The sequence below is a fragment of the Carcharodon carcharias genome, chromosome 29, assembly GCF_017639515.1.
Source record: "Carcharodon carcharias isolate sCarCar2 chromosome 29, sCarCar2.pri, whole genome shotgun sequence".
NCBI classification, from domain to species: domain Eukaryota; kingdom Metazoa; phylum Chordata; class Chondrichthyes; order Lamniformes; family Lamnidae; genus Carcharodon; species Carcharodon carcharias.
In genome coordinates, this window is record NC_054495.1 from 16,002,040 (window position 1) to 16,025,626 (window position 23,587).

The following is a 23,587-nucleotide window of genomic DNA, read 5'->3' on the forward strand; positions in this document are numbered from 1 at the left end:
GAGGCCAGGCCGATCATCCTGAGCTCTCTCACTTTCTCTCTGTCCAACCCGGCTCTTTCCAGCTGGAGCAGATTTACATTCTGACCATCATTCGCACAAGGTGCTGGTCTCGTTTATGATTTCCTGCGCTGTGAACAATGGAGCTGTGCCATATTTCTTACTGGCAGCTGCAGTATGTGACATCAGAGGAGAGAGCCCACCCTCTGCGCATGTGTGGGTTGGGAAATTTACACCCAGCCCCCTAGCGGTGAGGAGGAGGTCAGACAGGGGCAAGGAATGGGATTCTGGGTAATATGGCAAACTGGGTAAAAGGTTGGCTTTGTAACAAGAAATAAAGGGTAATGATTGATGGATGTCCTTGCAAATGGAAAGTTGTCTCAAGTGGTTCCACAGGGCTCGGTGTTGGGACCCTTGCTGTTTGTGTTATATATTAATGATTTGGACAGGAACGTGGGGGGCACGATTGGGAAATTTGCAGATGACACAAAGATTGGCTGAGTAGTGGATAATGTAGAGGAAAGCCATAATCTCCAAAACCATATAGATGGGTTGGTGGAGTGGGCGGTAAAGTGGCAGATGGAGTTTAACATAGAGAAGTGTGAGGTCATTCACTTAGGAAGGTCAAACAGTTACAGGGATTACACAATAAATGGGAATATACTAAGAGGGGTAGATGAAGTCAGAGATCTTGGTGTACAAGTACACAGGTCCCTGAAGGCAGCAATTCAAGCAGACAAGGTTGTAAAGAATTCATACAGAATGCTCCCATTCATTGGCAGAGCTTTAGAATATAAAAGTAAGGATATAATGTTGGAATTGTATAAAACACTGGTGAGGCCACAACTAGAGTATTGTGTGCAGTTCTGGTCACCACATCACAGGAAGGATGTAATAGCTCTGGAGAGAGTGCAGAGGAGGTTTACAAGAATGTTGCCAGGGTTAGAAAAGTGTAGCTACGAGGAGAGATTGGACAGGTTGGGGTTATTTTCCTTAGGACAAAGAAGGCTGAGAGGTGAGTTGATTGAGGTGTACAAAATTATGAGGGGAACAGATAGAGTGGACAGGATAAAATTGTTTCCCTTGGTGGAGAATTCTAGAACCAGGGGACATAGATTCAGGATAAGTGGCAGAAGGTGTAGGGGGGACATGAGGAAGAATCTTTACCCAGAGGGCAGTGAGTGTCTGGAATTCACTGTCCAAGTTGGTGGTAGAGGCAGAAACTCTAAACTCTTTTAAAAAGTACCTGGATCTGCACCTAAAGTGCTGTAAACTGCAGGGTTATGGGCCGGGTGCAGAAGGGGGGATTAGAAAGGGCACCTGGGTGTCCTTGGGCTGGCATGGACAAGATGGGCTGAATGGCCTCCTGCTGCGCTGTAACTTTTCTCTGGTTCTAAGCATGCGCACTATAACACGCCCAGGACATTTCAACTCAGCCTTCACGCGGGGCATGCGCACTGCTTCCAGCTCCGTTGCGCAGGCGCAGATCAACACGAATCATGCGCAGTATCAGTAGCCCAGCGCACATGCGTATTTTCGACCTCAGAGCATGCGCAGTGTCAGAAGCCGAGCGCGCTGGCGCAGTTTCGACCAGATCTCAGAGCATCCACAGGCTCCGTGTGTGTGTGCTGAGTTCCAGAAGCTTCTGCAGTGAGTGAACCTCAGGCCGGGGGTAATAAACCGAAGGCGCCGGTGCTTCAGGACCGGGACCGGAGTGGAGGAGGGGCAGCAATTTACATTAACCAACCTATTTATCCCGGGGACCGCTCTTTTCTGCTCTGATTGGTTCAGGTGTCTGTGCCATGATTGGCTGTTCCAGCACAACTTTCCCATTGGCTGAGGCTGACCAAACCTTAAGAGAGCAGACGTTCCAATTGGCTAACGCTCGATTTCCATGGTGACGGCGGAGCCCCCTGATTGGCTACTCCCGGTTTCCCATGGAGACGGTCAATTTGTTCAGGTTGGTTGGGGGGAATAAATCAGGTCCCATCCAACTGGAGGGCAACTAACAGGAGAGACTCGGGGTAAATTATAGGAGGGACTGGGGGTAAATTATAGGAGGGACTGGGGGTAAATTATAGGAGGGACTGGGGGTAAATTATAGGAGGGACTGGGGGTAAATTATAGGAGGGCCTGTGGTTAATTTGTCCGAGGGACTGGGTTTAATTTGTAGGAGGGACTGGGTTTAATTTGTAGGAGGGACTGGGTTTAATTTGTAGGAGGGACTGGGTTTAATTTGTAGGAGGGACTGGGGGTAATTTGTAGGAGGTACTAGGGGTAATTTTTAGAAGATACGAGGGCTCATTGATACGAGTCATGGGGGCCCACGTGACTTTTGGGTTAATGTACTGGAGACAGTGGAGTTTATTTCTAGGTGGGTCTGAGGCTAATTTTAGACTGTTAATGATTTACAATCAGAGTTCATTCCCCATTCTCCCACTCATTTTCTCTCTCTCTGCTTTTTCCCACTCTCTCCCTCCCTCACTATGACCTCCTGTCAATTCATACTGCAAATTCCTATCATTTATCCCAGTATCTCCAAGTATTACCCCCATCCCATTATTCCTGAGTTTTTTCACTCAGCCCATGTTCAAAGACGCTTCAGGGGAACTTTTTTACCCTGACCATCTACTCACCAGTCGCTGATTTTTCTCCCAAACGACTAAATGGTGAGTGCAATTTTCATCTCGTTCAATAAAAGACGATTTATTTTCAACGAGGTAAATTCTCCCCAACATGTACTCCACTCCCCCTCAGACATGCAGAAGCATGTTCAAGCTGAGCGTGTCCAAGGGAATCCCTACTTAACCAATTAGAGCATTATGATGGAAAGGCCAAATATTGGGGCGAGAGACTCACCAATTTGGGCAGGAGAAGGCTTCCCCATTGAGCTGCTGTTGGGTAAAAACTTTGCGAATAGCCTCCCTGGCTGTCACCTGGGGGCATTTTGGTGTGAGCAATTTATGAAATAAATAATTAATTGGTGTTATTTATAGGAGAGACTGGGGGTAAATTACAGGAGAGACTGGGGGTAAATTACAGGAGAGACTGGGGGTAAATTACAGGAGAGACTGGGGGTAAATTACAGGAGAGACTGGGGGTAAATTACAGGAGAGACTGGGGGTAAATTACAGGAGAGACTGGGGGTAAATTACAGGAGAGACTGGGGGTAAATTACAGGAGAGACTGGGGGTAAATTACAGGAGAGACTGGGGGTAATTTATAGGAGGGACTGGGGGTAATTTATAGGAGGGACTGGGGGTAATTTATAGGAGGGACTGGGGGTAATTTATAGGAGGGACTGGGGGTAATTTATAGGAGGGACTGGGGGTAATTTATAGGAGGGACTGGGGGTAATTTATAGGAGGGACTGGGGGTATATCATAGGAGGGACTGGGGGTATATCATAGGAGGGACTGGGGGTATATCATAGGAGGGACTGGGGGTATATCATAGGAGGGACTGGGGGTATATCATAGGAGGGACTGGGGGGTAAATCATAGGAGGAACTGGGGGTAAATCATAGGAGGGACTGGGGGTAAATTACAGGAGAGCCTGGAGGTAATTTTTACGAGGGACTGGGGGTAATTGATAGGAGGGACTGGGTGGTAAATCTGAGGAGGGACTGGGTGGTAAATCTGAGGAGGGACTGGGGGTAAATCTGAGGAGGGACTGGGGGTAAATCTGAGGAGGGACTGTGGGGTAAATCACAGGAAGGACTGTGGGTAAATTATAGGAGGGACTGTGGGTAAATTATAGGAGGGACTGTGGGTAAATTATAGGAGGGACTGTGGGTAAATTATAGGAGGGACTGTGGGTAAATTATAGGAGGGACTGTGGTTAAATTATAGGAGGGACTGTGGTTAATTTGTAGGAGGGACTGGGTTCAATTTGTAGGAGGGACTGGGGGTAATTTGTAGGCGGGACTGGGGGTAATTTGTAGGCGGGACTGGGGGTAATTTGTAGGAATAACTGTGGTTAATTTGTAGAAGGGACTGGGGGTAATTTGTAGGAGGGACTGGGGGTAATTTGTAGGAGGGACGAGGGGTAATTTTTAGAAGATACGAGGGCTCATTAATACGAGTCATGGGGGCTCACATGACTTTTGGGTTAATGTACTGGAGACAGTGGAGTTTATTTCTAGGTGGGTTTTAGGCTAATTTTAGACTGTTAATGATTTACAATCAGAGTTCATTCCCCACTCTCCCACTCATTTTCTCTCCCTCTGCTTTTTCCCACTCTCTCCCTCCCTCACTATGACCTCCTGTCAATTCATACTGCAAATTCCTATCATTTATCCCAGTATCTCCAAGTATTACCCCCATCCCATTATTCCTGAGTTTTTTCACTCAGCCCATGTTCAAAGACGCTTCAGGGGAACTTTTTTACCCTGACCATCTACTCACCAGTCGCTGATTTTTCTCCCAAACGACTAAACGGTGAGTGCAATTTTCATCTTGTTCAATAAAAGACGATTTATTTTCAACGAGGTAAATTCTCCCCAACATGAACTCCACTCCCCTTCAGACATGCAGAAGCATGTTCAAGCTGAGCGTGTCCATGGGAATCCCTACTTAACCAATCAGAGCATTCTGATGGAAAGGCCAAATATTGGGGCGAGAGACTCCCCAATTTGGGCAGGAGAAGGCTTCCCCATTGAGCTGCTGTTGGGTAAAAACTTTGCGAATAGCCTCCCTGGCTGTCACCTGGGGCCATTTTGGTGTGACCAATTTATGAAATAAATAATTAATTGGTGTTATTTATAGGAGAGACTGGGGGTAAATTACAGGAGAGACTGGGGGTAATTTCTAGTAGAGACTGGGGGTAAATTATATTTATTATTTATAATAATAAGAAAACCCCAACTCAACACCCCCCACACAATTATCTCTGGAACCTCCTCCGGCGCCTTCAACCCTCCATATCTCTATAAGCTCCTCAAGTTCATATAACCCTCCATATCTCAGTTACTTCCTGCAGCCTCCATAATCCTCCCTCTCTCTGGAACCTCCTGCAGCCCCTACAAACCTCCCTCTCTCTGGAACCTCCTCCAGCCCCTACAAACCTCCTTATCTCAGTTACTTCCTCCAGCCCCTACAAACCTCCTTATCTCTGGAACCTCCTGCAGCCCCTACAAACCTCCTTCTCTCTGGAACCTCCTGCAGCCCCTACAAACCTCCCTCTCTCTGGAACCTCCTCCAGCCTCTACAACTCTCCTATTTTTGTAACTTCCTTCAACCCACCAGCCTTCATTATCTCTGTTATTTCTTCCAGCACCTGTAACCCTCCATATCTCTGTAAAGTTCTCCAGCTCCTGCAGCCCTCCCTATACCCGTAACCTCCTTCAGACTCTAAAGCGCTCTCTATCTATGTAAACTGCTGCAGCCCGTACAATACCTCTCCATCTCTATACTCCGGCAGCACCTGCAACACACGTCAACCCCCTGACCTGTTCCTCTGACCGTTGGACAGCCCAGCTGCTGCTGTTGTTTTTGGACACTGACCTGTTGCTTTTATGTGTGGAACTGCTGCCTTTGGTTGTTAGCATCAGAACTCCACAGCTGTTGATGTGATTTTTGGAACCCTCAGCTTCTCCCATCACTGCTCACCCCCACACCCCACAACACACTGGGGTTTCGTTTGAGAGCACCACCTCTGGCTATGTCATTTTGACTCCCCAAACACCCATCCCCTCACCACACGCCTTCTGCTGGTATATTTGGAACCTCCCAGCTCCAGTTGTTCCACTTCAACTGGTGACTTTACTGATGGAATACCCTCACCCTGTTACTGTTACATTAGGAAACCCCAACCTGTAATATTACTGTTTGAAATGCCACCACCTGCTTCTGTTACAGTTTTACCACTAACTGTTGGCTCTCCCCCACCCCCAGCACCACCTTAAAGTGCACCCCGAACTCCCATTCTTTCTCACTGGGATTAATGTTGCTGAGAGTTATTCAATATGTCCCCAAACATCTGCCAATGCATCTCTACTGCCCTGCCTTTTCAATTCATTTTAAATTCTGCTTCAGCCAACTTTCGCTTAATACCCTTATGATCACCTTTATTTAGGTTTAATACACGAGCCTTAGACCCAGTCTTCTCACCTTCAAACTGAATGTGAAGTTCTATTATGGCATGCTTGTTGTGGCCAAGAGACCATTTATTATGAGGTCACTGATCAGTCCTGTCTCATTGCACATTGGCAAGTCTCGAATAACCTGGTCCCTGTTTTGCATTAGAGGAACTTGTCCCAAATATGGACTATGAGCTAATTTCCCAGGTTACCTTTGCCAATCTGATTTGCCGTTTAATCTTTCGATTAAAGTACCAGGATAGTTGCAGTACTCTTCTAACAAACCCCAGTTATTTCTTCCTGTATACTCAGGCCTGTAATTTAACTCCTTTTTTTATTATTTCACCGGGTGTGCGCATCACTAGCTAGGCCAGGGTTTCTTGTCCATGCATAAAACCCCTATCTGGTATTAATCCCAAAGCAGAACCTTTTCTTCATTCTATCTATGTCATTGGTGGCCACATAAACTACGGCAGCTTGAATCTCCCCGCTTCAAGTGCAGCCCAGCCCGAGCAGGCATCATGAACCCTGGCACCAGGCATCAACTGTAACATCACCTCCTAGTCTCTCGCATTTGCCGCAGAATAATCCATGAGGAAGGGAGATGAATAGGGAAATTACACATTAGGCTGGGAGCAAAAGTTCACAAATTTATTCATCATTGGATCAATTGACGAATTGAAGTAAAGGGATATTTCAGCACGTTCTTCAATTGCTCTCTGAACTTCGTCTGGGTGACGGCATAAATACAGGTGTTTGTGCAGCAACTCAGGAGCTGCAGCATGAAGCCCAATTCCACCACAAACCAATGCAGGTATATAATTTCGTACCCCAAAAATGACATACGTCTCCATATAGAATAAAGCATAAATATTGACCATAACAAGACGAAATTTACTGAGATAACAAACAGTAAAGTGATGGATCTCCTCCGGCTCTCCATCTCTGGGACTCTCCCCACTGCCGTGAGCCCGGAGTCTTCTGCGGGCTCTGCTTCTCACTAAAATGTGTCTGATCGTGGCAACATTGAGCAGCAGAATCAGTACAAATGGGACACAGGGGGTCAGAATGTGCTGAAAGAACTCGATTGATACTCAGGCTTTAGAGTGCACAGCTTCCTCTGTCGCATAACAAAACCAGGGGACGTTATCCAGGGAATACCAAGCTGTTAATATAAAATACCAGATCATGTTTTTTAAGCAGCTCAGCACAGTCACTGTTCCCAAAACCACAGCCGCTGTTTTCTCAGTGCAATATTTGCTTTTTAGCTTCTGGCAACAAATGGCAACATATCGATCAAAGGTGAAAGTGATGGTGAACCAAACAGAACAGTCAGTGGCTGAAAAAAGCAGGACAGCGTGGATATTACACACAGGGATTGACATCAGGAAGATAAACTGACCGGCAAATAAAATTGGAATGTGTCTCAATATCAAGTCGAGGATAGCGACCAGCAGATCCCCTGCTGCCATGGCCACCAGGTACCGTATAACACATTTGGAGAGACCACATTTGCCCCTAGAGAGTGTTACCATCGTCACTAAGTTAACTGTATGTAAGGGAAATAAATGGAGAAATTATACATGAGGCTGGGACCAAAGTACCAGTTTTATTGAGATTTTCCATTGTGTTTCTGCATTGGATTGGGCCTGAAAGGGCAAACAGGATGTTCTCTGATTGGATGGAAAGCAAAGGAGATTAAATGATGAAAGGATGATGCTGGAATTGTTGATCTCAAAGTTCACCAAAATCATCAACTCCCTCCTTTCACTGCATGGTTTAAAAAAACATTTCCACCTCTAAACACTCACAGTTTTCTGACAAAGGATGATTGATGTGAAATAATGGATTCAGTCTTTGCAATACATTATTGGAATAGCAAATGTGTGGGGTATGACATTTTGGGGAGACACAATACAAATAGTTCAAATGTATTGGAGATGCAAAACAGGAACGCATGCGATATCTATGTATCAAACCTTGAAGGTGGCAGTTCAGCTTAGCAAAACTCTTAATGAAGCTTTTGGGATTGTGAGTTTCATAAATAGAGGCACAGAGTGCAAAATCCAGAAATGTAGATTGGAGCTATACAAAATATCACTTTGTCCTCCCCTGGATTGATGGGGAGAATTTTGCTGGCCTGTACACATCATAAACGAGGCAGGATGGGGAAGGGTGAGGAATGGTGGCAGATTGGCTCCCTGACCATGTCACGCCATTGTGAATTCTAGTGATGGCAGGAATGGAGCCTATTTATGACAGGCTCCCTTACCACATGGAGGCAGAAATCCAATTTCGTTTCGCAAAGGTGCTCTTATTTAACTTGTTTTATTCTTCCATATTATGTGGGGGTCATTGGCTCCACTGCAATTATGTTCCATCCCTAATTGCTATAGAGAAGGTGGTGGTGAGCTGCCTTACTGAACTGTTGAGGTCCATGTTATTTAGGTATTCCCACAATGCTGTTAGAAAAGGAGTTTAAGAATTTTGAACCAGCAACAGTGAAGAAAAGGCTGTGTAGTCCAGGGCAGGATGGTGAGTGACTTGGAGGCGAACTTCCAGGTGGTGGTGTTCCCATGTGTCTGCAGCCCTTCTTCTAGATACTAGTGGTCACGAAATTGGAAGGTGCTGTCTATGGAACCTTGGTGAGTTTCTGTAGTGCATTGTGCAAGTGGCACTGATGCCAATGTGCATCAGAAGTGGAGGGAGTGAATATTCAAGGTGGTTCGTGGGGTGCCAATCAAGCGGGATGCTTTGTCATGGACGGTGTCAAAGTTATTGAGTAATACTCGCCCAGGCAAGTGGGGAGCGTTCCATCACAATCCTGCCTTTTACGCTGCAGATGGTGTGCAGCTTTGTGGATTCAGAAGATGAGTTATATGCCTCAGGATTCCTCATCCCTGACCAGCTCATGCAGCCACAGTACTTATGTGGCTGGCCCAGTTCACTTTGTGTTCAATGGTAACCAACAGGATGGTGAGTATGGATTCAGTGATGGCAATGCCATTGAATGTCAAGGGGAGATGGTTTAATTCTCTCTTGTTGTAGATGGTCATTGCCCGGCAGTTATGTGCCCCAAATGTTCCTTGATACCACAATCTGACAAATGCTGCCTATCTGTCAAGAGCAGTCACTTTCATTTGTATCTGGCTGTATCAGGTCAACATGCTGAATACCACCGAGACACCTCGTGCCTGAACATGGGCCAGATCTTCTGGTATTGAGGATGTGAAGAGAGTTCTCAGCCGTGTGGGGGTTTTGAGCAGCGCTGGGTGTGAGCAGTGTCCGAGGGGCAGAGTCGTCAGGGTAAGCTCGATCGGGGAGTGGGGGGGGCGCGGGGCTGTGGGCAGTTTTAGTTTGTTGGTGTGCAGTGTCAGGGGTATTTGATCAGTTGGGGTGTGAACTGTGTTGTGGGGTGAGCAGTGCCAGGGGCCTGAGCAGTGTCGGCTATGGGGTGGTGAGCAGCTTTGTTTAAGTTTAAGATTCTTGCTTGCGATTGGAACGTGTCAATTTCAATTGTTACATGGAAATCAGTGGTATAATGATCACTATTTCCCAGACCTTTTAAAACATTACACATTTACCCTGATTCATCACATAATAATAGATCTAACTTTAACCCAAGATAGTTCCACAACAAATTATTCCAAAGCTCTGTCATAAAGCATTCCTCAAACTCATCTTCTACACCGCTATTGACAAATTGATTGCCCCGGTCTATATGACGATTAATATCCCCACAATTATTGCACTAACTTTATTACAGGCTTCAATGATTTATGGTTTAATACTCTGCACAATGATATAACTACTGATGGAGGAACTAGTAACAACTCCCACCTGTGTTTTCCGACCTTTGATTTCCAAATTTCCACCCATAATGATTCTACTTCATGATCTTCAGAGGCCAGATACTTTTCACTAATATAAAAGCAAAATACTGCGTACGCTGGGAATCTGGAATAAAAACAGGAAATGCTGGAAAACAGACCCAGCAGATCGAGCAACATCTGTGGAGAGAGAAACAGAGTTAACCTTTCCAGTCTTTATGATTCATCTTTAGGGCCCATCAGCCGCCCTGAAGAAGGGTCATACAGACTCGAAACGTTAGCTCTGTTCCTCTGTCCACAGACACTGCCAGACCAGCTGAGTTTTTCCAGCATTTTCTATTTGTATTCATTTCTCACTAATGTCCTTCTGTTATATTTTACAGGGCTACTTCTCCACCTTTATCATTTTGTCTATCTTTCCAAAACATTGGGGCTGTAACTTCTGAGCTCCAGCGCAATGCACCCTGAGAAGGTGCGGGCACCCCCAAAGATATACTGGGATAGCCAACCCTCCTTGGGAAGTTCCCCGGTAAGAATGGCACAGCAATTTCCTGGGAAATGCAAACTTTCCTTGGGCAATTGCCCTGCACTGTGCAGCATCCGACAATGTGATTTAAATCGCAAATTTCGGATGTTTTTAACTGTCTTACAGCAATACTTACCCAGAAAAAGTTACAAGAATTAAAAACTACTTCTAACTGACAGGTAACAATTCTACAAACCCCCTTGAACCCCACCCCCCCTCCACCCCATCACCTTACTCACCCCGCACCCCAGAACACTCATGGGACTCCAGCAACACCTGACAGGGTTTCACCTGCCTCTGTCTGAACTCTGCCCCTCTGCCATCATGACCCCCCCACCCCTCAGGGCCTGACTCTGGAATTCCACTGTTCACCCGAGGCCCGACCTTGGGACTCAACACCACCCGAAACCCATCAGAGGCTTGACCTACAACCTCCCCCTCGGAGGCCTGACATCTCCAAGGCCTGATCGGACCCCCTCTCATCAGCACCTGACATGACACCCCCGACCAGAGGCTTGACACAAGCTGCCCAGAACGTCCGCCCAAATCCTCCACACTCACCCTCTCCCTGGCCTGCCAAGGACCTTGAAGCTTGGCTGGGCCTTTAATGTGCCTGGTTCACAACACCCAGTGATGTGTGTTAGGGAGCATGTGGCCTTTTCCCTTTGGACTGAGCTGCACTGGACCCTCGCCCCCGGCGGATGTGCTGCGCTGCCCAGGCCTCAACCAGCCTGAGTCGGAAGGTTGGGCGGTATAGGATCGTAAAAGAAAATAGGGGAAGAAAGTAGCAGCAAAGTGTCAATCCCACTCTGATTGCCCCCTCGCTGGAATCTCATGCTTGGGAGCCAATCTTGTCTAAGCTGCAGCCCCTGATACACATATGGTTATCTGGGATTTGGGTGCAATCCACGGATTCCCACATGCTGCACTCACAACACACCTCCAGCCCTGTCATTTCTGTCCAACCTGTAAGTTTAATGGGTCGATTAGTTAAGGATATACACAGGTAAAGGAACAGAAAGCTGCGCAGAGACAATGGAAGTAAACTCACCAACTCCTGGCCGCTGAAATCAATTAGAAAAAGGAGCAAAATAACATCTAAAAAGTACTGTGGATGCTGGAAATCTGAAACAAAAGCAAAAATAGCTGGAAAGCCTCAGCAGCTCTGACAGCATCTGTGGATAGAAAGACCGAGTTAACGTTTCGAGTCCCTATGACTCTCCATGAGAATGCTGAAAAAGGAAGATCTCTTTGCACCTCTGCACCTAATTCCCACTTACAACCAAACTCAGCCACATACTGTCTACCTCTCACTCCAGTATAGACAGTTCTCTGTGCAGTTTGAAAAAAAAACTATATAGGACCTCTGATGAATCATTAGCCAGCTTAGCTTCCTGCTAGAGTCATTGATGCCTTTTGATCTAACTACTGTCAGCTAATTGACAGATAACTACTACTGCCAGGCAGCTCTCTGTTTATCAAGGCAATTTAACTCAATTGAAGGTTGGAATTTCTATGTCACAGGCTGACTGTTAACCTAAATTTAAAAAGAGAGTTTTAAAACAATTACGAGTACATATAACCTGAAACAAATTCTCAACTACACACACTGTCTCTGCCTTACTCCAGTGTAACCTTCTCTCCATGCGTCTTCTTACTGGATACAGCAACTTACAGGAACAAGAGCAGAAGGCAGGAGGGCACAGTAAAAGGCGAGAACAGTAATAATGAATAAAATGGCTTATAGGATAAATAGCTTGATGGAGAGACTTACGAGGGACACCAAAAATAGCGAGGATGGGATAGTAAAAGAATTGAATAAACCGAAGTGCACAATACATCTTCCATGCCCATAAACGTTCTCTAGCAAGACAAACCAACCAAGATGTTAAACCTCTCTCCATTGTTGTAAGATTCCAATCTATTGTTTTCAGATCCTGGTCCATTGCTGTAACATTCCAATCTATTGTTCTCAGATCCTGATCCATTGCTGTTACATTCCAATCTATTGTTCCCAGATTCTGGGAGATCTCCCTCTCCCAGCACCAGCTGATCCCTGTTAGTGCCAGAGTTGATACTCCTTCTGCCAACATAGCATAGCACCTTAAGAGGAGTTCCTTATTAATAGACGAGAAACCCTCCAGTGACACCGTTAGGATCCATGGGGAGTGACATTAATTATAGTCATGGAACAAACAGATTCAGTTAACCCCGTTGGTGCAACACGTTTTATATCACAATAATTCAGAGCACTTAACCAGTCTGGATAGAATGCATGAGGGATGAAGAGGATAGGAAAGGCGGGAATAGCGAAGGAACTGGCCAAAATCAATCCTCCTTGGATTTGGAAGTGGTGTCAGGTGACTGGAGGGTTGTAATTGTTACACCCAGCCTACAAAAGGGAAAGGGGATAAATCCTGGAACTACAGAGGAGTCAGGCCAACACCGGTGGTACTCTGAAGACATTTTTAGAACCCAAAATCTGGCAAAAAAATAACTTGTGTCTTGGAAAAAAACATGGTTTTATAAAATATTTCTTGCATGGCCTCCACACCTGAGGTTCACATTCTTCAAACTGCTGTAGGGACATTGGAACACAGGACTTAGGAGCACAAGTAGGCCATTCATCCATTGAGCCTGCTCCACCATTCAATGAAATCAAGCCTCAACTGCTTTCTGCGGAAGAGAATTCCATAGACTTAGGACCCTGTGTGAGACAGGAAATCTCCTTGTCTTCATCTTAAATGGTCTACATCTTATTGCTAAACGGCATCCACAAGTTCTAATCTGCCCCACAGTGGGAATATTCTCCTAGCAACTACTCTATCAAGTCGCATTAGCATGTTGTATGACTCAATATGATCAGCTCTCATTCTTATTAGCTCCAATGGGTATCGGCCTAACCTGTTCAAACTTTCTTCATAAGATAAGCCCTTCATCCGAGAAAAGAATCCAGTGAACCTTCCCTGAACTGCTTCGAGCACATTTATATCTTCTTGATCCAATGAGGAGACCAAAAATGTATGCATTACTCCAGATGTGGTCTCACCAAGGCCTTGTAGAACTGAAGGACTGCCTCCCTACTTTTATATTTAATTCACCTTATAATAACTGCCAACATTCCATGTGCCATCCTAATCAATTGTTGTACCTGCATACTAACTTCATTGTGATTCATGTCCAGGAGACCCAGATCCCTCTCTACCACCGAGTTCTGAAATCTCTCTCCATTTTGATAGTGCACTGCCTTTCCATTTTTCCTATGAAAGTTTACAAGTTCAGACTGTCCAACTTTAGACTGCATCTTCCAAATTTTTACCCACTTTCGTAGCCCACCTGTATTCCATTGGATACTCTCTATCTTCTCTTGACAAGTTACTTCCGTACCTATATTGGTGTCATTGGCAAGTTTAGCTAACCTGCATTCGGTCCCTTCAACCAACTCTTTGATATAACTTGTAAATTTCTGAGGCCAGAGCGCTGACCTCAGTGGCACTCCACTTGCCAATATGAAAAAGACCCATTTATCCCTACTCTCTGACTCATGTTAGGTAACCAATCTCTGTCCATCCTAATATTTTATCCTCTAGAATACACCATTTACCCGTATGTTGTTCGGTCATCTTTCATGTAGCACCTTATGCAATGCCTTCTTGAAATCCAAGCACATCACAACTAGAAGTTCCCCTTTATCTGCCTTTCCTGTTATGCCCTCAGTAAAACCTTACAGTACTAAATAAACCTTAAAGTTGCTAATAAATTGTGTGAGTTTTCAAAGAGGAACATGTAAATTGCTCGCCAACCAAGCACGTAGATTTTGCTCTGTGGGGTCACACAGTTATTTTTTCTCTCTCTCTCTCTCAGGTCGCTGTCGGTCACACACTGAGCTCCCAGCCAGCTCCACTCTCTCTGAATTACCTGGAAAAACTCAGCAGGTCTGGCAGCATTGGCGGAGAAGAAAAGAGTTGACGTTTCGAGTCCTCATGACCTTCAACAGAACTAGGTGAATCCAAGGAAGGGGTGAAATATAAGCTGGTTTAAGGTGTGTTGGGGGGGTGGGTTGGGTGGGGGGGAGAGAATCGAATGGGGGGTGGTGTGGTTGTAGGGACAAGCAAGCAGTGATAGAAGCAGATCATCAAAAGATGTCACAGACAAAAGAACAAAAGAACACAAGTGTTGAAGATGGTGATATTATCTAAACGAATGTGCTAATTAAGAATGGATGGTCGGGCACTCAAGGTATAGTTCTAAAAGGGGTGGGGAGAGCATAAAAGATTTAAAAATATTTAAAAATAATGGAAATAGGTGGGAAAAGAAAAATCTATATAAGTTATTGGAAAAAACAAAAGGAAGGGGGAAGAAACGGAAACGGGGTGGGGATGGAGGAGGGAGTTCAAGACCTAACGTTGTTGAACACAATATTCAGTCCGGAAGGCTGTAAAGTGCCTAGTCGGAAGATGAGGTGTTGTTTCTCCTGTTTGCGTTGAGCTTCACTGGAACAATGCAGCAAGCCAAGGACAGACATGTGGGCCAGAGAGTAGGGTGGAGTGTTAAAATGGCAAGCGACAGAGAGGTTTGGGTCATTCTTGCGGACAGACCACAGGTGTTCTGCAAAGCGGTCGCCCAGTTTATGTTTTGTCTCTCCAGTGTAGAGGAGACCACGTTGGGAGCAACGAGCTATGCTTCTCTCTTTATGGGGTATGTGGAACATTCCTTGTTCCAGTCCTACTCCGGCCCCCTCCCACAACTCTTTCTCCGGTACATCGATGATTACTTCAGTGCTGCTTCATGCTCTCGTCGGGACTTGGAAAAGTTTATTAATTTTGCTTCCAATCTCCACCCCTCCATCATTTACACATGGTCCATCTCTGACGCATCCCTTCCCTTCCTTGACCTCTCTGTCTCAATCTCTGGTGATAGACTGTCCACCAATATCCATTTCAAGCCTACCGACTCCCACAGCTACCTCGACTACAGCTCCTCACATCCCGCTTCCTGTAAGGACTCCATCCCATTCTCTCAGTTCCTTCGCCTCCGTCGCATCTGTTCCAATGATGCTACCTTCAAAAACAGTTCCTCTGACATGTCCTCCTCCTTCCTTAACCGAGGTTTTCCACCCACGGTCGTTGACAGGACCCTCAACCGTGGCCGGCCCATCTCCCGCGCATCTGCCCTCATGCCTTCTCCTCCCTCCCAGAAACATGATAGGGTCTCCCTTGTCCTCACTTATCACCCCACCAGCCTCCGCATTCAAAGGATCATCCTCCGCCATTTCCACCAAATCCAGCATGATGCCACCACCAAACACATCTTCCCTTCACCCACTGTCGGCATTCCGTAGGGATCGTTCCCTCTGTGACACCCTGGTCCACTCCTCCATCACCCCCTACTCCTCAACCCCCACCTATGGCACCTTCCCATGCCCACTAAAGATGTAACACCTGCCCCTTCACTTCATCTCTCCTCACCGTCCAAGGGCCCAAACACTCCTTTCAAATGAAGCAGCATTTCACTTGCATTTCCCCCAACTTAGTCTACTGTATTCCTTGCTCCCAATGTGGTCCCCTCTACATTGGAGAGACCAAACGTAAACTGGGCGACCACTTTGCAGAACACCTGCGGTCTGTCCGCAAGAATGACCCAAACCTCCCTGTCGCTTGCCATTTTAACACTCCACCCTACTCTCTTGCCCACATGTCTGTCCTTGGCTTGCTGCATTGTTCCAGTGAAGCCCAACGCAAACTGGAGGAACAACACCTCATTTTCTGACTAGGCACTTTACAGCCTTCTGGACTGAATATTGAGTTCAACAACTTTAGGTCTTGAACTCCCTCCTCCATCCCCACCCCATTTTTGTTTCTTCCCCTTCCTTTTGTTTTTTCCAATAAATTATATAGATTTTTCTTTTCCCACCTATTTCCATTATTTTTAAATATTTTTAAATCTTTTATGCTCCCCCACCCCCACTAGAGCTATACCTTGAGTGCCCTCCATCCATTCCTAATTAGCACATTCGTTTAGATAATATCACCATCTTCAACACCTGTGTTCTTTTGTTCTTTTGTCTGTGACATCTTTTGATGATCTGCTTCTATCACTGCTTGCTTGTCCCTACAACCACACCACCCCCCTCCACTTCTCCCTCTCTCTCCTCCCCACGCCCCCCCCCCCCCCCCCCCCCCCCCCCCCCCCCCCCCCCCCCCCCCCCCACACACGCACCTTAAACCAGCTTTTATTTCACCCCTTCCTTGGATTCACCTAGTTCTGTTGAAGGGTCATGAGGACTCAAAACGTCAACTCTTCTTCTCCGCCGATGCTGCCAGTCCTGCTGAGTTTTTCCAGGTAATTCTGTTTTTGTTTTGGATTTCAGCATCCGCAGTTTTTTGTTTTTGTTCCACTCTCTCTTGCCTCTTTCAAGCTCGTCCTGCTCTGGGAGCTACCCTTTCAGGAGAATGTGCAGGCATTGGAGAGGGTTTACCATGCTTGACACAGGTACTGGTAAGGTTCAATGTCACTTCTACAATGGGCAGCAAAAACAGACTAAAGGCAGCCTTTAATGATTGGAATAAAAACTTGTCCTTTAAATGGTTACTTTGATGAATGTTTTCCCAGAGAGTGACTCTGGATACAGAGGAACGTAGGAACCGATGGAGGTCACCTTGCCCGTGGAAACTGCTTCGCCCTTCAATCAGATCATGGCTGATCATGTACTTCTATGCCATTTTCCCTCGCGACTTCCATATCCCACGATGGCATGAGCCTCCGGAGATCTATCGATTTCTGTCTTGAACATGCTTAACCACACAGTCTGTGCAGCCCTCTGGCGCAGAGAATCCCAAAGATTCACCACCCTTGAGCAAAGAAATTCCTCCACATCTCAGTCTGAAATAGCCTACCCCTTACTCTGAGACTGTGTCCCCTGGTTCATGACTCATCAGCCAGGGGGATCATGTTATCCACATTTACACTGTCATGCCCTGTATGCATTTTGTAAGTTTCAATGTGATCGCCTCTTATCTCTCGAAACTCTGGAGAATACATGTCCACTTTCTTCAGTCTCTCCTCAGAAAACAGTCCCACCATTCCCGAATTTGGTCTGGTGAATCTGTTACACTCCCTCTATGGTAAGAATATCCTTCCTTAGACAAGGATACCAAAACTGTTCACAATGATCCAGGTGCAGGACCTGGAGGGTTAACTGTAGAGAGGAAATTGGAAGGCTATGGAAGAAACTTTGGGAGAGAGGCGCTGATTTGCTATTGCAGAGAGCCAGCAGGGAAACAACAAGCTGAATGTCCTCCTCCTGTGCTCTAACTGTTCAGTAACTCTGGCAAGATATTGATATTCCTCCTTCTTCCTTAACCGAGGTTTTCCACCCACGGTCGTTGACAGGGCCCTCAACTGTGTCCGGCCCATCTCCCGAGCATCCGCCCTCACACCTTCTCCTCCCTCCCAGAAGCATGATAGGGTCCCCCTTGTCTTCACTTATCACCCCACCAGCCTCCGCATTCAAAGGATCATCCTCCGCCATTTCCACCAACTCCAGCATGATGCCACCACCAAACACATCTTCCCTTCAGCCCCCCGTTGGCATTCTGTAGGGATCGTTCCCTCCGGGACACCCTGGTCCACTCCTCCATCAACCCCTGCTCCTCAACCACCACCTTCGGCACCTCCCCATGCCCACGCAAAAGATGTAACACCTGCCCCTTCACTTCCTCTCTCCTCGCCGTCCAAGGGCCCAAACACTCCTGTCAAGTGAAGCAGCATTTCACTTGCATTTCCCCCAACTTAGTTTACTGTATTCGTTGCTCCCAATGCGGTCTCCTCTACATTGGAGAGACCAAACGTAAACTGGGCAACTGTTTGCAGAACACCTGCGGTCTGTCTGCAAGAATGACCCAAACCTCCCTGTCGCTTACCATTTTAACACTCCACCTTTCTCTCTTGCCCACATGTCTGTCCTTGGCTTGCTGCATTGTTCCAGTGAAGCCCAATGCAAACTGGAGGAACAACACCTCATCTTCCGACTAAGCACTTTACACCCTTCCAGACTGAATATTGAATTCAACAACTCCCTCCTCCATCCCCACCCCCTTTCTTTTTCTTCCCCCTTCCTTTTGTTTTTTCCAATAAATTATATAGATTTTTCTTTTCCCACCTATTTCCATTATTTTTAAATATTTTTAAATCTTTTATGCTCCCCCACCCCTTTTAGAACTATACCTTGAGTGCCCTACCATCCATTCTTAATTAGCACATTTGTTTAGATAATATCACCAACTTCAACACCTGTGTGTTCTTTTGTTCTTTTGTCTGTGACATCTTTTGATGATCTGCTCCTATCCTAACACCCCACCCCCCTTCCACTTCTTTCCCCCCCCACCCCCCCCTTAAACCAGCTTATATTTCCCTCTCCTTGTAAAGAAAGATCAGTTCTGTTGAAGGGTCATGAGGACTCGAAACGTCAACTCTTTTCTTCTCCGCCGATGCTGCCAGACCTGCTGAGCTTGTCCAGGTAATTCTGTTTTTGTTATTAATATTCATGATTAGTTACAAGTTGAGGTTTTAGATGAGGGCTAAACTGATCACTGCAACAAGAGCTAGGTGAAATCCCAGTACTGAATCGTGATCAGGCAGGCTGGATATCTAACAGGTCAGGTGAACAGAGCTCCCCTGGTCAATCAGGTTGGCTGCAATCACAAACAGTGTGGGAAGAGCACAATCAGTGCAACAATACTGTAAACTTGTTCTTGGGAATTTGCCACGCCCTTCGCCAAGCTGTACAGCTATAACACTGGCATCTACCCGGTCATGTGGAAGATTGCCCAGGTATGTCCTGTACACAAAAAACAGGACAAGTCCAACCAGGCCAATTAATGCCCGAGCAGCCTACTGTCTATCATCAGTAAAGTAATGGAAGGGTCATCAACAGTGCTATCAAGCGGCACTCACTTAGCAGTAATGTGCTCACTGTCACCCAGTTTGGTTTCCACCAGGATCACTCAGCTCCTGACCTCATTATAGCCTTGGTTCAAACATGGACAAAAGAGCTGAACTCCCGAGGTGAGGTGAGAGTGACTGCCCTTGACATCAAGGTAGCATTTGACCGCGTGTGGCATCAAGGAGTCCTTGTAAAATTGGAGTCAATGGGAATCAGGGGGAAAACTCTCCGCTGGTTGAAGTCTTACCGAGCACAAAGGACAATGGTTGTGGTACTTGGAGGCCAGTCGTTTCAGTCTCAGGATATCAATGCAGGAGTTCCTCAGGGTAGTGTCCACGGCACAACCATCTTCAGATGCTTCATAAATGAACTTCCTTCCATCATAACGTGGGGATGTTCGCTGATGATTGCACAATGTTCATCACCATTTGCGACTCTTCACATACTGAAGCGGTCCATACCCAAATGCAGCAAGACCTGGACAATATCCAGGCTTGGGCTGACAAGTGGTAAGTAACATTCGCACCAGACAAATGTCAGGCAATGGCCATCTCCAAAAAGAGGGAATCCAACCATCACCCCTTAATGTTCATTACCATCACTGAATTCCCCACTATCAACATACTTGTGGTTACCATTGACCAGAAACTGAGCTGGACTAGCCATATAAACACTGAGGCTACAAGAGCAAGTCAGAGGCTGGGAATCCTACGGTGAGTAACTCACCTCCTGACTCCCCAAAGCCTGTCCACCATCTATCTACAAGGCAGAAGTCAGCAGTGTGATGGAATATTCCCCACTTGCCTGGATGAGTACAACTCCCACAACACTCAAGAAGCTGGGCACTGTCCAGGACAAAGCAGCTCCGCTTCATTGGCACCCCATCCACAAGCATTCACTCCCCCCACCACCGATGCACAGAAACAGCAGTGTTCACCATCTACAAGTTGCACGGCAAGAATTCACCAAGGCTCCTTTGACAGCACCTTCCAAACCCACGACTACTACCATCCAGAAGGACAAGGGCAGCAGATAGAGGGATACACCACCACCTAGAAGTTTCCCTCTAAGTCACTCACCATCCTGACTTGGAAATATATCGGCCGTTCCTTCACTGTCGCTGGGTCAAAAATCCTGGTACTCCCCCCACCCCCCGCCCATCACTGCCCCAACACCCAGCAGCACTGTGGGTGTATCTACATCACCTGGGCTGCAGCAGTTCAAGAAGGCAGCTCCCCATCACCTTCTCAAGGCACCCAGGGGTGGGCAATAAATTTTAGCCCGACCAGCAAAGCCCACATCCGATGAATGAATTTAACAAAAGCCCAACCATAAAAGGCAGCGTGCATTACATGTTGGCCTTTCAAGATGAACTGTAGCAACTCAGGCTCCTTTGCCCGCGCCTGTCTCTTAATAATCGTAGAACCACACTGACCAGAAGGATATCATTAAACCCATTTGAAGAAGAGTTTTCAAATGTGTCCCACCCTGCTGCATTTTCATTCTGTCTCGACTGATAATAACAAGTTTACTTCTTCTTTCCTCTATAACCCACAGCCACTCATCTGATGAAGCAGGGACATGAGAAAGCTCACCCGGGGTACAATAGTGTTTCTGGTACACACAGCACACTGACCACTGTCCTCACTTCAGGCCCACACTAACCCTACAGCTAACAACGATGCTGTTCCTTCGCAGAGAAATGTTCACAGTCACGGTGGGGAATTGATGAACCCCATGCAGGATGAAGAGATTGTGTACGCAGCCATCAAATTCGCCAATGTGAATGGGAGATGCAGCCTGAGAGTGAACATCAATTAAAACAGAACTGCAAATGAGCAGGAGATCTGCCCTCAGCTTGGATGGTGATGGAAGTGAGCAGACTTTAACCCAGCTGATGTTATGGAGTTAGACAAACATCATTGCTTTGCAATAAAGACTGTGAGAATAGAGATTTTCCTGAAGGTGGATGCAATGTTTTCATTTACAGCCACAATCTCATGTTTAGTTGCAGTACAAAGAACAAAGAAAAGTACAGCACAGGAACAGGCCCTTCGGCCCTCCAAGCCTTCGCCAATCTTACTGCCCATCAACTAAAACATTTTGCAGTTCTGTGGTCTGTATCCCCCTAGTCCCAGCCTATTCATGTATTTGTCAAGCTGTCTCTTAAACACCAGTATTGTAATTGCTTCCACCACCTCCTCTGGCAGCAAATTCCAGACACTCACTACCCTCTGCATAAAAAACTTGCCCCGCACATCTCCTCTATAGTTTTCTCCTCTCACCTTAAAACTATGTACCCCAGTAATTGACTCTTCCACCCTGGGAAAAAAGCTTTTGACTATCTAGTCTGTCCATGTCACTCATAATTTTGTAAACTTCTATCAAGTCGCCCCTCAATCTCCGTCACTCTAGTGAGAACAATCCGAGTTTCTCCAATCTCTCCTCATAGGTAATAACCGCCAGACCAGGCAGTATCCTGGTGAACCTCCTCTGCAACCTCTCCAATGCCTCCATATCCTTCTGGTAATGTGGCGACCAGAATTGCATGCAATATTCCAAGTGTGGCCTAACCCAGGTTCTATACAGCTGCAGCATGACTTCCCAGCTTTTATACTCAATACCCTTGCCAATGAAGGCAAGCATGCCATATGCCTTCCTGACTACTTAATCCACCTGTGTTGCCATTTTCAGTGACCTGTGAACCTGTACATCCAGATTCCTCTACCCGTCAATGCACTTAAGGGTTCTGCCATTTACTATATAATTCCTGCCTGTATTAGACCTTCCAAAATGCATTACCTCGCATTTGTCTGGATTAAACTCCATCTGCCATTTCTCAGCCCAAGTCTCCAACCGATCTATATCCCGTTGTATCCTTTGACAATCTTCTTCACTATCTGCAACTCCTCCAACCTTAGTGTCATCTGCAAACTTACTAATTAGCCCTGTTACATTTTCCTCCAAATCATTTATGTATACCACAAACAGCAAAGGTCCCAGCACTGATCCCTGTGGAACTCCAGTAGTCACAGCTCTCTTCAGAAAAGCACCCTTCCACTGCTACCCTCTATCTTCTGTATCCATCTTGCCAGCTCACCTCTGATCCCGTGCGACTTTAACTGCTGTACCAGTCTGCCATGAGGGACCTTGTCAAAGGCCTTACTGAAATCCATGTATATAACATCGACTGCCCTTCCATCCTCAATCATCTTTGTCACTTCCTCAAAAAACTCAATCAAGTTAGTGAGACACGACCTCCCCTTCACAAAACCATGCTGCCTCTCACTAATATGCCCATTTGCTTCCAAATGGTAGTAAATCTTGTCACAAAGAATCTTCTCCAATAATTTCCCTACCACTGACGTAAGGATCACCAGCCTTTAATTTCCTGGATTATCCCTGCTACCCTTCTTAAACAAGGGAACAACATTGGCCATTCTCCAGTCCTCTGGGACCTCACCCATAGCCAATGCAGATACAAAGATTTCTGTCAAGGCCCCAGCAATTTCCTCCCTTGCCTCCCTCAGTACTCTGGGATAGATCCCATCTGGCTCTGGGGACTTATCCAATAATATTCTTCAAGACGCCTAACTCCTCTTTTTTGATCTCAACATGATCCAGGCTATCTACACACTCTTCCCTAGACAAATCGACTGCTAAGTCCTTCTCTTTGGTGAATACTGATGAGAAGTATTCATTTAGTATCTCTCCCATTTCTTCTGGCTCCACACACAGATTCCCACCTCTGTCCCTGAGTAGGCCTACCCTTTCCCTGGCTACCCTCTTGCTTTTTACATATGTATAAAAGGCCTTGGGATTTTCATTAATCCTGGTTTCCAATGACTTTTCATGACCCCTTTTAGCTCTCATGACTCCTTGCTTAAGTTTCTTCCTACTTTATATTCTCCACGGGCTTCATCTGTTCCCAGCCTTTTAGCCCTTACAAATGCTTCTCTTTACTTTTTGACTAATATCACAATATCCTTCGCTATCCAAGGTTCCAGAAACTTTCCATACTTATCCTTCATCCTAGCAGGAACGTGCCGGTCGTGAATTCTTATCAACTGACGTTTGAAAGCCCCCCACATGTCAGTTGTTGATTTGCCCTCAAACATCCACCTACAGTCTAGGTTCCTCAGTTCCTGCCTAATCTTGTTATAATTAGCTTTCCTCCAATTAAGCACCTTAACCCAAGGACTCTTGTTATC

General features: G+C 46.2%; 1 long non-coding RNA gene across 2 annotated transcripts; it reads left to right on the forward strand.

Moving 5' to 3' along the window:
- Window positions 1-1,568: 1,568 nt before the first annotated feature.
- On the forward strand, window positions 1,569-21,313 carry LOC121271125. 2 transcript variants are annotated; one of them, XR_005941675.1, is made up of 3 exons: window positions 1,569-1,647; window positions 7,345-7,557; window positions 20,934-21,313. It is a non-coding gene; the product is annotated as an uncharacterized LOC121271125 (long non-coding RNA). The 2 variants fall into 2 exon arrangements; XR_005941676.1 differs by lacking the exon at window positions 1,569-1,647 and adding an exon at window positions 4,274-4,436.
- Window positions 21,314-23,587: the final 2,274 nt, after the last annotated feature.